Source organism: Cryptotermes secundus, unplaced genomic scaffold (genome assembly GCF_002891405.2).
Source record: "Cryptotermes secundus unplaced genomic scaffold, Csec_1.0 scaffold320, whole genome shotgun sequence".
Taxonomy (NCBI): domain Eukaryota; kingdom Metazoa; phylum Arthropoda; class Insecta; order Blattodea; family Kalotermitidae; genus Cryptotermes; species Cryptotermes secundus.
The window spans coordinates 311590-325279 of NW_019731221.1; positions in this window are offsets into that span (position 1 = coordinate 311590).

A 13690-nucleotide genomic window follows, 5' to 3' on the forward strand; every position below is an offset into this window, starting at 1 on the left:
AAATTTTAGAACCTTTGTATTTAAAAATACAAAGACAACAACCATTTTGCATTATCAACAGAATTGTGACAATGAAGAATTCAACGGTGGTATTTTATTTCCCCATAACATCATCTCCTTCTTAAAAATGTTATTTTCCTCGAGGCTTAAGTTCACAACAATATTAATACGTAATATTGAAGTAGGACTAATAGCAGAAGTATTTTGTGATAAATTTAGCATGTCAGAATAAATATTTGAGGTTACCGATTTTTTGGGTTTTGCCTGTCGTACGATAGTCTATAAAAGCAACAACGTTTCGACAACTGGGTCTGTTTTTACCCTCAGGTGAAAATATAGCAAGGCAGCTACTCGCGTGTCTACTAGAAAGAGATAATCTCATTCGCTGTCCTATGACTGAGATTAGTTCTTCATGACGAACTTAATTCAGTAGGTCACTCCAAAACATTCACCTGAGAACTGAAGCAGGTCCAGATCGGACTTATTGTGTTCTTTTAGGAGTGCTAGCCGATGGACTAAACCCAGAAGCTTAGTAGCATGTCATAGTAAGATTCCTTTAGAATTTTATTTTAATATTCTAGTTTGATTTAAATTAAATACAAACGCAAACACGTAACAATTCGAACTTATACCTCATGTTTTATAATTAATTTCGCTGTAAGACAGCACCAACATTACTTTTCTCTTATTTAAAGCGAAGCAAATGATACTGACAATTTGAAAATGCTGATTTTCAGGCTGAATTCGATATTATATCACCAGCCATTTTTAAGTGAAAAGTTCTAAACTAAACTAGAGTGAACAGTAAAATAGACAAACGGTTAAAAGGAGGCGGTAATTTGAGCAACCAGTTCACGATGTGGGCGCTGTTCGATTATTATTTGCTTTATATTAATCAACAGATCCCAAGCTAACCATCCTGCCAGACGAATATTTCTGAGATATTAATAATATTCGTTATTTTTACAGAAATCACAGATGTATTTTTTCCAAATTACATTTTCGAAAACCTTCTCATTTCTTTCATAAAATTTTAGAGGAGATATTCACACAAACAAATAAGTATGACAGTGTTGATATTCAACGGGTAAATGTAGAGTGAAGAGCTACACAGAATACTGTATCAGAATTATAAATAAGAGGTTTTATCTGCTGGAGAGAATAATCATTTAATTTTGTACTGATATTTCCTTTACTATCCATCCATCCATCTATATATCTATACATTTAGGGCTCTACAGTCCTTGTGGACCTAAGCCGCCTTTTCAGCTCTTAATCTATATACATTTTCAAGGAGTATGAGGTGGACAGGGCATGTAGCACGAATGGGGACTACGAGAAATTCATATAGGATATTGGTGAGAAAGCCAGAAAGAAAGAGACCACTGGGAAGACCAAGGCGTAGGCGGGTGGACAATATTAAAATGGATGTTAGAGAGATAGGATGGGATGGTATGGAGTCGATTGATCTGGCTCAGTATAGGGACCAGTGGAAGGCTCTTGTGAACACGGTAATGAACCTTCAGGTTCCATGAAATTCTGGGAAATTCTTGAGTAGCTGCAGATTTGGCTTCTCCCCAAGAAGGGCTCAGTTCCATAAGTAAGTAAAAGTAAAGAAAAACTTAGTAAAGTTTTACTTTACTTTTACTTTTACTTTACTTAGTAAAGTAAAAAAGTAAAGAAAAAGTAAAGAAAAAAAGTAACAGGCTGTGAAGGCCCATAGGGTTGTGAGACGTTGAGGGTCCCACATTACCTTGACAATCGGCTCAAAGATGGCGATAAGGTTGTCAGCCTTACGCGTCGGCCGCCCTTTACTCCCCAGGAAAATTATTTACTTAATTCCTGGTATTCATTTCTGTTAGATGCTGAGTCGATCCCAGGGCCATAGTGCGGCTGGAAGGATTAGGGAAATTGAAAAAAATTCAATGACCTCTTCGGGACTTGAACCCGCGACCTTCCGGCTTGTAGCATAGTGCCTCAACAAGTAAGTAATCTATATAGAGTCAGTTCCAATCTTTGAACGGGGAGTCAGCCCGTCATAAGGCCGCTATCTGCACTCAAAAAACACAAACACAGAATAAACGCACACGGACAACCATTCCTCGAGTGGGATTTGAACGCACGATCCCAGCCTTCGAGCGAGCGAAGACGTTCATACCTTAGACCGCGGGACCACTGTGATTTCCTCTAAATTTCAACTAATTCGTGCACAGCTATAATTATGTTCTGTCTACACGATTTCCCACAAGCGCGATGCATCGGTTAGACCACGGTGACTATGTTGTTCTGGTAATACCATTTCGATAATCGAAGATGCAACGTGAAATCACTTCTGCTGGGATTGTCTCCACGCCAAATGCGTTGATTATACCTCCGTTGTTTGGTCCTTGCAGTAGCGGCAATGTACGATGTATGTATACGTAACATACGCGCTCTCTACACGGCCTTCGCACTGTTCTTACGCGCGAGAGGAAGTAGTTAAATCTTAGACTTTCAAATGTAGCTTATCAAAATTCCATGTCGGGGAGTCCTCTCTCGATTCGAGATCCCTTGTATCCGTCTTACCTTGATTTGAAAATCCTTCTATCTCTTGGTTGGGTCTCTATGGGAAAGGATGTTAATAAATGGGAACAAAAGGGAATAAGAAGAAGAAGAGAAAATGAGGAGGGAGAGGGTGCTCAAGTCGAAGAGGGTTGCTAGGGACGAGAAACGAATTTATAAAAGGGAACGAACGGAGAAACTTTCCTCTAGAGTCTCTCCGAGAAGAAATGAGATTTTATGGAAATTCTTCCATCTCTCCCGCCTCTCTGACACCATCAGCGCCCTGCTGGCAACAGTGGCTTCGGTACACTCTCTTTGTGATTCAGTTAGTTACAAAATTCTCTGTTGATTCAGAAACATGCGTTGATCATGTTCACTTTCTGCATGTTATGCACGAGTTATCAAGCCCGAGAACTTAATTTATTCGTTCGTTAAGGAATTAGTCTGTTTCTATATTACTCATCAGTTGAAGATATCTGTTGCTTCAAGACAATAGAAACTATATTTTCGAGACATTACTCGAAAAGAGGAAATGTACTTAAAGGAAAACTAGAATGGTCAATTTGTAGGATGAAGAAATAAATACCGTAATAAATGACAAATGTTCTTCAGCAGGATAGGAAAATATTGGTCTGAAAATAAATATTGATACAAGTAAATATATGAATAATGTATGAAGTCAAGTCATAAAAGTATTTGATAAGTAAAGTGAAAGCGTTTCAGAATACAAGCAGATTATAGCGGAAAATGGTAACAAATTTTAAGTTATGGGCAGAATTAGGGGAATTTTTCTTGTTGAATTCAAGAGCCGTAATAAGTCTTTTCCTCCCATGTGCTTTCCAAAATTTTGTTATTAAAATACGCGACAATATAAAAATCTTGATATTTTTAGTTTTCTTGGAGGCCACTGTGATTATTACTGTCTCCAAGCGTGCGATGCCGTGTAACTTGGTAAATGATTACTAGAGTTTGGGAAGAATCTGTGGCTTCCATCTTCAGGGAATTGGGTATATGGAGACAGCAGATTCCTTAGAAATATTTGTACCTGTCTACCTATCACCTGGTTTGCTTGGCTGTGAAATCTGGTTTATTAGTTTGAGGGTAATATTTACAATACAAATTTTTGAAAGGAAAGCGCCGACGGAAGCAGCCTCGAAACGAATGAAGTAACTCAGTAATTATTTTTTATTGCTAGTGGGATGGGACTAAGTCCTTTGTACTGCGGCCACTTCTGGCCTACTGTACCAGGCCCAGATGATAGGTGAGGGTGATTGTGGAGCAATTGGTTGAATGAAGACTAGCAGGGGAAACCGAAGTACTCGGAGAAAACCTGCCCCAGGGCCACTTTGTCCACCACAAATCGAACTTGACCAGACCCGAGGTCGAACCCGGGCCGCCGCGTTGGGAAGCCAGCGACTAACCGCTTGAGCTATGGCGCGGCCCAAGTAACTCAGTAAGTTGAGTTATTTGTCGCATAAGTAGGGGATTTCTGTTTATGCAGGATATATTGTGTCATATCAAGGAGACTATTCCGACTGGATATCTAGTCCCAAAGGGAATAGGATACGAACGCTTCATTTTGAAGGAGAAAGTATTTTTAAACCTGGTCTTTGCAAAGGCCTAGGAAATAAGTTATTAGGCTAAAATAGACCTTAGTTATTAGTTACTTAATTTACAGAAATGTTTCGACTTATTTTAAGTGAACTTACATGTTTGTGGGGCAAATATACGACTATGAGTGGTCCCCACAATAGAAGAAGCCGATGCTTGGTATCATTGCTGCTTAGAACATGGCCCCAAGACATCGTCAATCAATGAAATAGATTACATGTAGGAGAAACATCACTGGATGTTTCCCTTGCAAGCTAGTCACCTACAGTACATTAACTTAATACTCTGTAATTGTGTAGATTGTAAAGAAGCATAATAATAAAATAAAAAAATCATTGCTGCCGTCTTACCTCTCCACCTTGGCTACATGGACAGCCATGTCGTCTGGAAAGATAATAATGATTCGTACCTCACAGAAAAGAAAATATGTCTCCTTTCCAAATATCAACTACTTACGTCCGTTTGGGGAAACAACAGCTCTTTATTCTGTTAAATATATTAAACGCATAAATAAATCTCGTGGGAAAAATGCATAGTTCTTTAATTGTTAAAACAATTTATTTGTTACAAACCATTTTTTTTAATTTCGCCTCTGGTTTACGCCGGAGAGGAGTGAGGACAATTATTGTGAAATGTAGTGGGAAAGTGGTTGCAGCTGCATTGTGAGAGGAAGCGCGGATGATGAACTCCAACGAAGGCCCCACTATGAACTACGTACCTTCTCGAATCTTTATCTCAGTGGATTAGAAGAAATCCACTGCTCATATTGCTCAAAACGGCCAATATATAGCAACGGACAGTACCTCTGCCCTGTAATGGCTTAAATAGCTAAACTGCATGGAGCTTAGGCCCCCCATACACACACTTTGGCCTGCCGATCAACCTGCAGGTAGAACTGACGGACTGACGGGTTTCCTACAGTCCAAACGATTGGCCGGCCGGCCGGCCGCACCACAGACATCAGTTTTGCCTTTCAGCCTTGAACTGTGCAGGCTGAACGGGAGGCCAAACTGTGTGTATGGGGGGCCTTAGACCTTCTTGAGAGCCCTCCAGTTATGCAGCTACTGAAGAACTTCCCAATATTTTATAGAACCCGATAGTTTATTACCGTGTTCACAAGCACCCTTCACTAGCCTCTATCCTGAGACAAATCGATCCAGTCCCTAACTCTCTATCATATCTCTCTAATATCCATTTTAATATTATACTCCAGTCTACCCCTAGTTCTTCCTAGTGGTCTGCTTCCTTCAGAGATTCCCACAAAAATTATGTAGGAATTCCTCCTCTCCTACATGCGTCTTACATGCCCTGCCCACCTCATTCTCCTTGACTTGATCATTCTAATTTTACTTGGAGAAGAATACAAGTTATTAAGCTCCTCATTATGCAGTTTTCTCCAGCCTCCCGTTACTTCATCCCTCTTCGGTCCAGATATTCTCCTCAACACCCTGTTCTCAAACACCCTCAGTCAATGTTCCTCCCTTAATCTCAGAGGCTAAGAGTCACACTCATACAGAACCACAGGCAAGATTACAGCTTCGTATATTCTAATTTTTACGTATTTAGACAGAAGCCGAGAAGACAAATTTTCTGGGCAGAATGGTAGCAAACGTTACTCCGGTTCAATTTCCTCTTAATTCCCTCCTGAATCAAATTTTCATTTGTTACTGTCATTCCCAAATATCTGAACTGTGCCACATTTTCAAAGCATCTGTTGTCTGTTTTATGATATAAATTCACTCTGCAGTCCGATGACGAAACAGCAATATATGATTAGTTGTCTCTTTGTTTACTTCTAGGCCAACTTCCTTCTACCGTCAATTAAAGTTTCTGTGTTTTCGTAATGGCATCTATATTATCTCTCAGTAGATTCATATCAGCAAAACCAGAATCTGATGTGTCCCATTTAATTTCAGTGTCACTTTTTTTTTTTGGTTTTCCTGGACTTAACTATTATCATATTCTAAAGCATAGTTATAAAGCAATGGCGATAGAGCATTTCATTATTTTAGACCATTTTTGAAAAGAATCGAAGGGCATAAATAGTCATATAAATATTAAATGAAAAGAACTAATTATGGAAATAAACTACAAAGCACATAAGGACCAAAATTTTATTTCCGAGCATGTGCCACTAAGCATTCATACATTTCTCTCTTTCGTTGCATAGTGAAAACAATGTCGCATTTTTTAAGGAACGTATAATGTTCCCTTTTAAGGAAAGCCGATGCTTGAATTTATTAGAAAAGACTTTAAGTCACTCACGCTTTCCTGAACTAAAGCTGGAAGAGACAGGACCTGCCTTTGACTTCTTTACTATTCCCTCTCTCTCTCTCACCCGCCTCGTTCTCTTCCTGGAAGGTTACGTACGAATTTGATCTGACTTCTTACAAGACCCAATGGAATATCAGGAAGAGAATGAGAAAGGAGCAGAATTGAAGGCTGCGGGAAATACAGGCGCTATGTGACAGTGGGCGTACTTTAGACTACCCTCGTCTTTGGAAAAGTGAAAACCTCCCTCAGTTCTGATAGGAAGGGGTGAGTGCAAAAAGGATGGCTGTATTTTGTTAGGGAGGAGTAATTATTTAGGAATATGAGAGAAATTGTATTTCTCTCTAACTTCTTCCGGAGTCCACTGGAAATATTCGGAGTGGTATGAACTGTTTACCGCTGGAGCAGTAAAACAGCAAGTGATGAAAACAGGTCGCATTCTGGAGGGCCAGGATATCTGCGTAGCCTGTAACATATTTTCTGACAGTAAAAGGTAAAATTGTCCGTGTGCTCAACGAATTAAACACTACGCCATGAAGGCGTATGGGGGAGTGAATGTATAGATCCATATTTTCTTGATCTCGGCACTAGCTGGAGGTAAATGGTCAGCTTCACGCCCCTGCCGCTTTACCCCCGAGGAAAGAGTCCGCGGTATCCATTGGATAGGATGTTGCGTGGACCCCAGATCCGGTCTGGACTACATGAGGAGAAAATTCTTGACCATACCGGGACTTGAACTCCGAACCCTCGGTCAAGTCCGTAGTCAGTTGCTAGACCGATTACTCTACTCCGGCTCCTATATTTTCTGGTAGTACAACTGAGAATATTCGTTACCCTACAAGTGAATTCCCAATATGTTGTTCCAGAGGTAACATTCTAGACTTGAATTCCAGAGGAAATCATTTGGGATATCGGCCGAGATATTGTTTCTCCTGACTCAGGTGTCCCGGGTGTTTCTTCAGTCCCTTTAGGGAAATGCCGGGAAAGTACCTAGACTAGGTCACTACCGGTTCCTTCCCAATCCTTTCCAATTCATCAGTCATCCTGCCATCCGAAGCTATACCATCTAAATATTGACAGAGTTGTTAAAACAATCCTTGAAAAACAGAGGACTGAGGTTATTCTGCCTCTTATTCTTACAATTTATTTTTCTAAAATTTTAATTTTACTCTCCCATATCCATTTTACCTTGAAAATGACCGTTTTTTAAAGAGGTTTCCTTTCCAAAATTCTTTATATATTTCTGTTTCCTTCGTCCGAGTTACATGTCAAGACTATGGTTTGAGTACACTGTTCTAAAACACAAGTTGACTTGAAAGTCCATAAATTACCAAGTTCGACTTACGGAATGCCCTAAGTCGCCCACTTCTATTATTCTGCTTAGATCGAAATATTTTTGGAATATTTCATATTTAGAAAAATTTACTTGGCCTCAAACTCATGCACACGGCAAGAAAAGAAATTTCCATGGAATTTCTGTGAAAGAGAGTCTATTTTTGTATTTGGTTTCTTGCATGACGCGTTACTTATGATAAACAGGGAGGGGCAGGCGGACGATTGTCTATTACACACACACACACACACACACGTATGACGGGCTCATGGACATGCTATAAAGATTAGTTGAATCAGATCCTTCAGAACTGCACGCAGAGCTGAAACAGGCTAAATACCTAATTCCTGAAAACGATGGCAACGGAACCCTTTTAAATTGTTAATTCGAAATAAAACGTGGATAGAGAACTTTGAAACTGCAGGAGATAGCAAAGGCGTATTTTGTCGTATGGTTCTTTCAATGTTTTCTATTCAGCGAAACTCTGTTGACGCCGTTCGCTCTCAGAGTGCGCTAGTGTCTACTTTATCTTCTGGAGTCAAAAGCTTCAATTCAATTCCTTTTTCAAATTAAGCCCATCTCTAACTCTATCTCCCGTTTCCTGTCCCTCACTACTCCATTTTGTAGACGACCTCTTCAAGAGACTTTGCTGACTATACCCATTCAAGAAACATTTATTTCCTCATTGAAGTTCGCTTTGCTGCAGTCTGCCTACATTTCAGAATGTTTACCTTCCCCTGCCCTATTTAAATATCTACGAATTAAAATATATAAAGGAATTTCTAGAAAGTAATTAGCAAGCACTGTGCTACAAGCCGGAAGGCCATGGGTTCGAGTCCCGATGAAGTGGATTATTTTTCAATTTACCTAATCCTTCCAGCACCACAATGTCCCTGGAGTCTACTCAGGTTCTAAAAAAAATAAGTACCAAGTATTATCCTGTGGGTAAAGGGCGGCCGGCGCTTAAGGCTGACAACTTCATCGCCATGTATAAGCCAGCTGAGAAGAAAATGTAGGAGCCTCGACGTCTCACATCCCTATGGGCCTCCAATGCCTGTTACAGAGACAGCTTCACCTTTCATTTTATATTTTATGGATATCTTGCATTCCCGACTCCTTGCTATATCATCATCAAGATTGTGGTCAGTCAACGTGCATTTTGGGATTGGGAGTAGAGACGAATTTCGGTTGTCAGACCTTACAATTCTGTTGTCGCCATTCTTCCCATATGTTCTTAATTGGTGTCCAACATTCTGACTAAAATAAAAGCACATAACTGCCACAGTCAATAAGTTCGTGGAATGGCCGCAAAGCGTCGTACGGGAATTTACTGCCAATGTGTTTCAGCAGTGTTTTCGGCAGCTATATAAAAGTTGGCAGACTTGCATGGCGTCCAACGGTAACTATTCTGAGGGCCGATGTGGATCTGTGTAAGTGTATGTGAATACCTTGTAATATGATGCGATAAACACCACATTCCACGAACTTAATGACTCTACCACGTATGTCTAATACTGTGTAGAATTTAGTAAGGTTTTCGTATTTCTATAATTCTGAGCTCAGTTTGTATAGCGACGGGCTACTGACTGAACAGTTGCATTTCTATTCTCGGTAAGTGCAAGACAGTTCTCTCTTTTCCAAATTGTCTACACCGGCGCTGGAATCCACTCAACTACTTACGGAATATTCACGGCGGGAACTTTCCCCGGGTGTGAAGACGCTGATCTGTGAAGTGGACCACTTATCTCCTTCTAGTACCGAGGTGAAAACCATAGCGCTATACCTCCACTCCCTTTATTTCTTCATGGCGTAGTGCTTAATTAATTAAACACGGGGACAATATTATTTTATTTATATTTATGTGTATCGTATATCACCATAAATCTTTTAATTTAGTCTTATATTAATAAAATATTCTATCTCAAAACTGATATTGTGAACTCCCTCTGCTGCAGAATGGAATTGTCAAATTATAAACGAGAAGCACTTTATCGTGTCTCCTTCTAAAACAGGCTCTTTACTTCGTGAGNACAGCACAGAAAACATCCGTTGCCTAGCACTGAATACATGCCTCACAATATGCTACAAATTTCATGTGCATTATTTGTCTCTACCCACTTCCTCAACAAAAAGTGGACCTAGATCGGTACTGTACCACGTTCTGTGACGTCACTAGAGAATGCTAAGTAATAGGGTCTGCTGCTGTCGAAGTCCACACGATAAGCGACGCGGCCTTCGGAGACTCTATAAACTTCTAAAGCTTTCAAATTTGAATTACACCTGGCGGATGGCTTCATTTTAAAGCAGTACTGAGATAGTGGTTTTTTATTCGTTCTCCTGTTCGACACTTCCTCTGAGCGGAGTTCTCAAGTGCTGGTAACTCACAGGAGTTAGTTAATCTGTATGCGTAAAAGGTCAACGTGGGAAAATGTGGAAATAGTCATGTTAAGAAGGCCCCTTGTACAACGGAGTTAGGTGTCCTTGCGCTGTGGATGGAAGGCAGTTTGCGAATATCCTTACAGAGAAATCGTGTATAGAAGACAAGGTATGGCTGGATTGCGTTCCTTATTAACTTAATCATAGGATATTGGCTGAAAAACCGAGGAATTGGCAGGGGGAAATTTTTTCTTCTTCTTCGCAATGTCCAGAAAAGCCCCGGACACAATCAAGGTACCAATTTTATGGGAATCGGAAGGGCTTTCCTCAGGATAAACAATCGGGCATAAAGTTGACTATAGTACTGAAATTACGAATACGTGGAGAAATAGCTCCACTTCTTCACACGGTTTTAAGTCTTGGTGATTAATTAAGAGCAGTGAAAATTTTACGTTTTCCTCCAACTGCATAAGCAAACCAGTGACATGTTTGGATGATTTCCAAATGATGTATAGATAAATAAAAAATGGTGTACTGTTTTTGTAATACTGTCTCAGGATTTCTTATATTTTTTGGAGAGACTGAGGAATATCACGAATACCCTCAGTCAGGATAAAGACCGTCCGTAATATGAAGCGAGACTTACAAGCGCTAGACCTCGACGTTTTAGGGCAACAAATAGTTCTCATTCTCAACCTGAAATTTCGATTACTTGTCGTTAATCTGTTTGGCCCTAAATGTTACATAGTGTAGGTCTATATCATAGGTTTGAGCTGTGAGAAAAGGTTTATAGAAAAAGAATACAAATTTCGCCGTGGGCCAAATGTAAAGTAACTGTTGTGTCTGCTTTTACCGGTTCTCACGGTCTCTTCACTTGCAGATTTCTTTTATTTTTTCTTCTACCCTGAAGATGGAGGCGCTACGTTCCTCCGAAATGTCGGTAACACCACATATACACGGTGCCAAATCCCAGAAGATTGCTTTCTTCATAGTTGCCGCCGTGAAAGCCTCAAATCTTANCCCCACTGTGCTTGTCTCTAATTGTCACTTCAGCTGTTGTCAGGCTCTTTAATAAATGAAATGAACAGAATTATTGCTATCAACATCATCATCATCATCATCATCATGACAACTCATTTGCGATGTGTAATTGCAGGTATACTGTCATGCATGTTTAGTTGCTGGGCAAATCGTGAGATGGCGTGAACTTCGCGGGGAATCCCGAAAGTGATGAAATCAGAGACAAAGAGAGAGGTGCGGGGACTCCACTGACTACTTGCCCTGCTTTCTCTTAGCGGTTAATGACACATCAATAAGATATTTACAGCGTTGTGAAGAGCGGGCCTGCGTAACGTTATCACCCAAGACCTGTATTCTGGACGCGTCCGATTAGAATCTGAAACGGATAAATGCAAGTAAGACAGAAACCAGCCGTTTACAGCCTCTTACGAATGGCATAATACATGCAAGGTCATACGAACTTAAGGGCTTGGATTATGAAATTGTGAAGGTTCATGCTACTGCCCCAGCATCTCTTGAGAATACTGAAGGAAACTGTGGCTGAGTTTCTGAGGTTATCCTATTCTAAGAAGTCATATAAAATGTCTTCACGATTCACACTAACGTGACGTAATAGAAGGGAAGGACTGATTTTATCGCCTCATCTGGTGGACAATGCGTGACTTACCAATGCCTGGGCCGAAATGATCCATGATTTATTCCAGCAACAAAATAACATAACAGTTATTATTACGGTGTTCTGGGATGTTACGCCGTGTAGTTTGGTAGATAGGTACCCTGAATGAAACAGTGTCATATCGCAGACGATTGTAAAAGTAATCCTTACCGCCATGATAATCCTAAATCCCATAAAAATATATTGAGTATGTAAGAGAAGATAAGAACCTAAGAGACTTGAGAAAATCCTTAATGAGGAGCTTCATAATTTGTATCCAAAACTTAATAATGTTAAGGACATACAATAAAACAAGATAAGATTGGATGGGTATGTAACACATATTGAAGAAACCTTTACAAAATATGTATCGAAAACGTCCAAGGAGTGGTAGCATAGTTGGTTGAGGCTTCACAAGCCGGAAGGTCGCGGGTTCAAGTCCCGATGAGGTCATTGGATTTTTTTCAGTTGACCTAATTCTTCCAGCCGCACTATGCCCTGGGGTTCACTCAGTCTCTAACAGAAATGAGTGCCAGGAATTAATTAAATAATTTTCCTGGGGAGTAAAGCGCTGCCGGCGCGTAAGGCTGACAACCTTACCGCCATGTTTGAGCCGATTGTCTAGATAATGTGGGAGCCTCAACATCTCACAACCCTATGGGCCTTCACGGCCTGTTACAGGGATAGCTTTTCTTCAATTTCTTTATTATTTCATTCAGCATTCTGTTTGAGATTTTCAGTTCTTTTTGTAGTTTATTATATTTCGCAATATTGAACCGACTCTTTAAGTTCTTCCCAGTGTCTTCATATTGGAGAACATGTGTTCCATTAGTCACTCAATCAATTAGTTTCTTTAGTTACTCAGTGAATCTTCTTCTTCTCCTTCTACTGATTAGGCCCTCCGGCTAATTCCCTTAAGTTCTGAATCTACGAATTTTACAAGAAATTAGTAGCACTCCTCTGATGGGGGATCAGCCATCTCACTATCTCTCCTTACACAGGATCATACAACACAGAGGAAACGGCGGTGCGCACCGGTGTCCCAAGGATTTGAACCCACGATCCCAGCGGCGCCTTGAAATATAGGACCACTGTGATCGGCTACTCGGTCGGTCATTGCTTTGTTATATGTAGTTTCGTTAATTTCCTGCTGCTGGTTCGTAGAGTACATGTTGCTAGCACACGTAGGTCCTTGACGTTTCTCAAGGAATGCAAATGACCAACAGACGAGGTGGTATTTCTCTGCAGAACGGGTAGTATAACGTCTCGGGGTAGTAGAAGTCAATCTCATAGAATATTCGCTTCGCTAAACCCGCGGAACGAACGCCATCTTTTTCCCCGCTACCGCGCTCCTTTTCCAACTTTTATCCATCACTTCCACTGCGTTCTTTCTCACTCTCCCGTCTTCTCTCGCTCCTACTTGCGTACTCTCTCTCTCTTTCTGCCCCTGTCTTTTCCACTCCCTTCTGTAATTTTCAAAAGACAACGGCCACTCCCTCCAACACCACCCCCTTGTTTCCTCCTCCTCTTCTTCCCCCCAGCGACCCTTTTCCCTAAAACTCTTTCAATCACTTTTCGCCCCGTTTCACCACGAACCGCCATCTTTTTCCTCTCCCTTCCCTTCTTTCCTACCCTGCCAGTTTCATCCCATCGTTCTTAAATTTCGACCTTCGATCCCTGGGGAAGTCCCTATGCGCCTACGAATAATTCTCTCTCTCTCTCCTGTAAAAATAATCGAGTTGAAAAGCTGAGACTTCATCGGCAGAGCATTTGGTCAATTCATAAAACTTTTCAATGTATTCTCCTCGCCTCTTCCTTTAGAGCAATCGGGCATAAAATCCTAGAAAGGGAGAATTTTGAGTACAAAATCCCTTTCTAAGCTT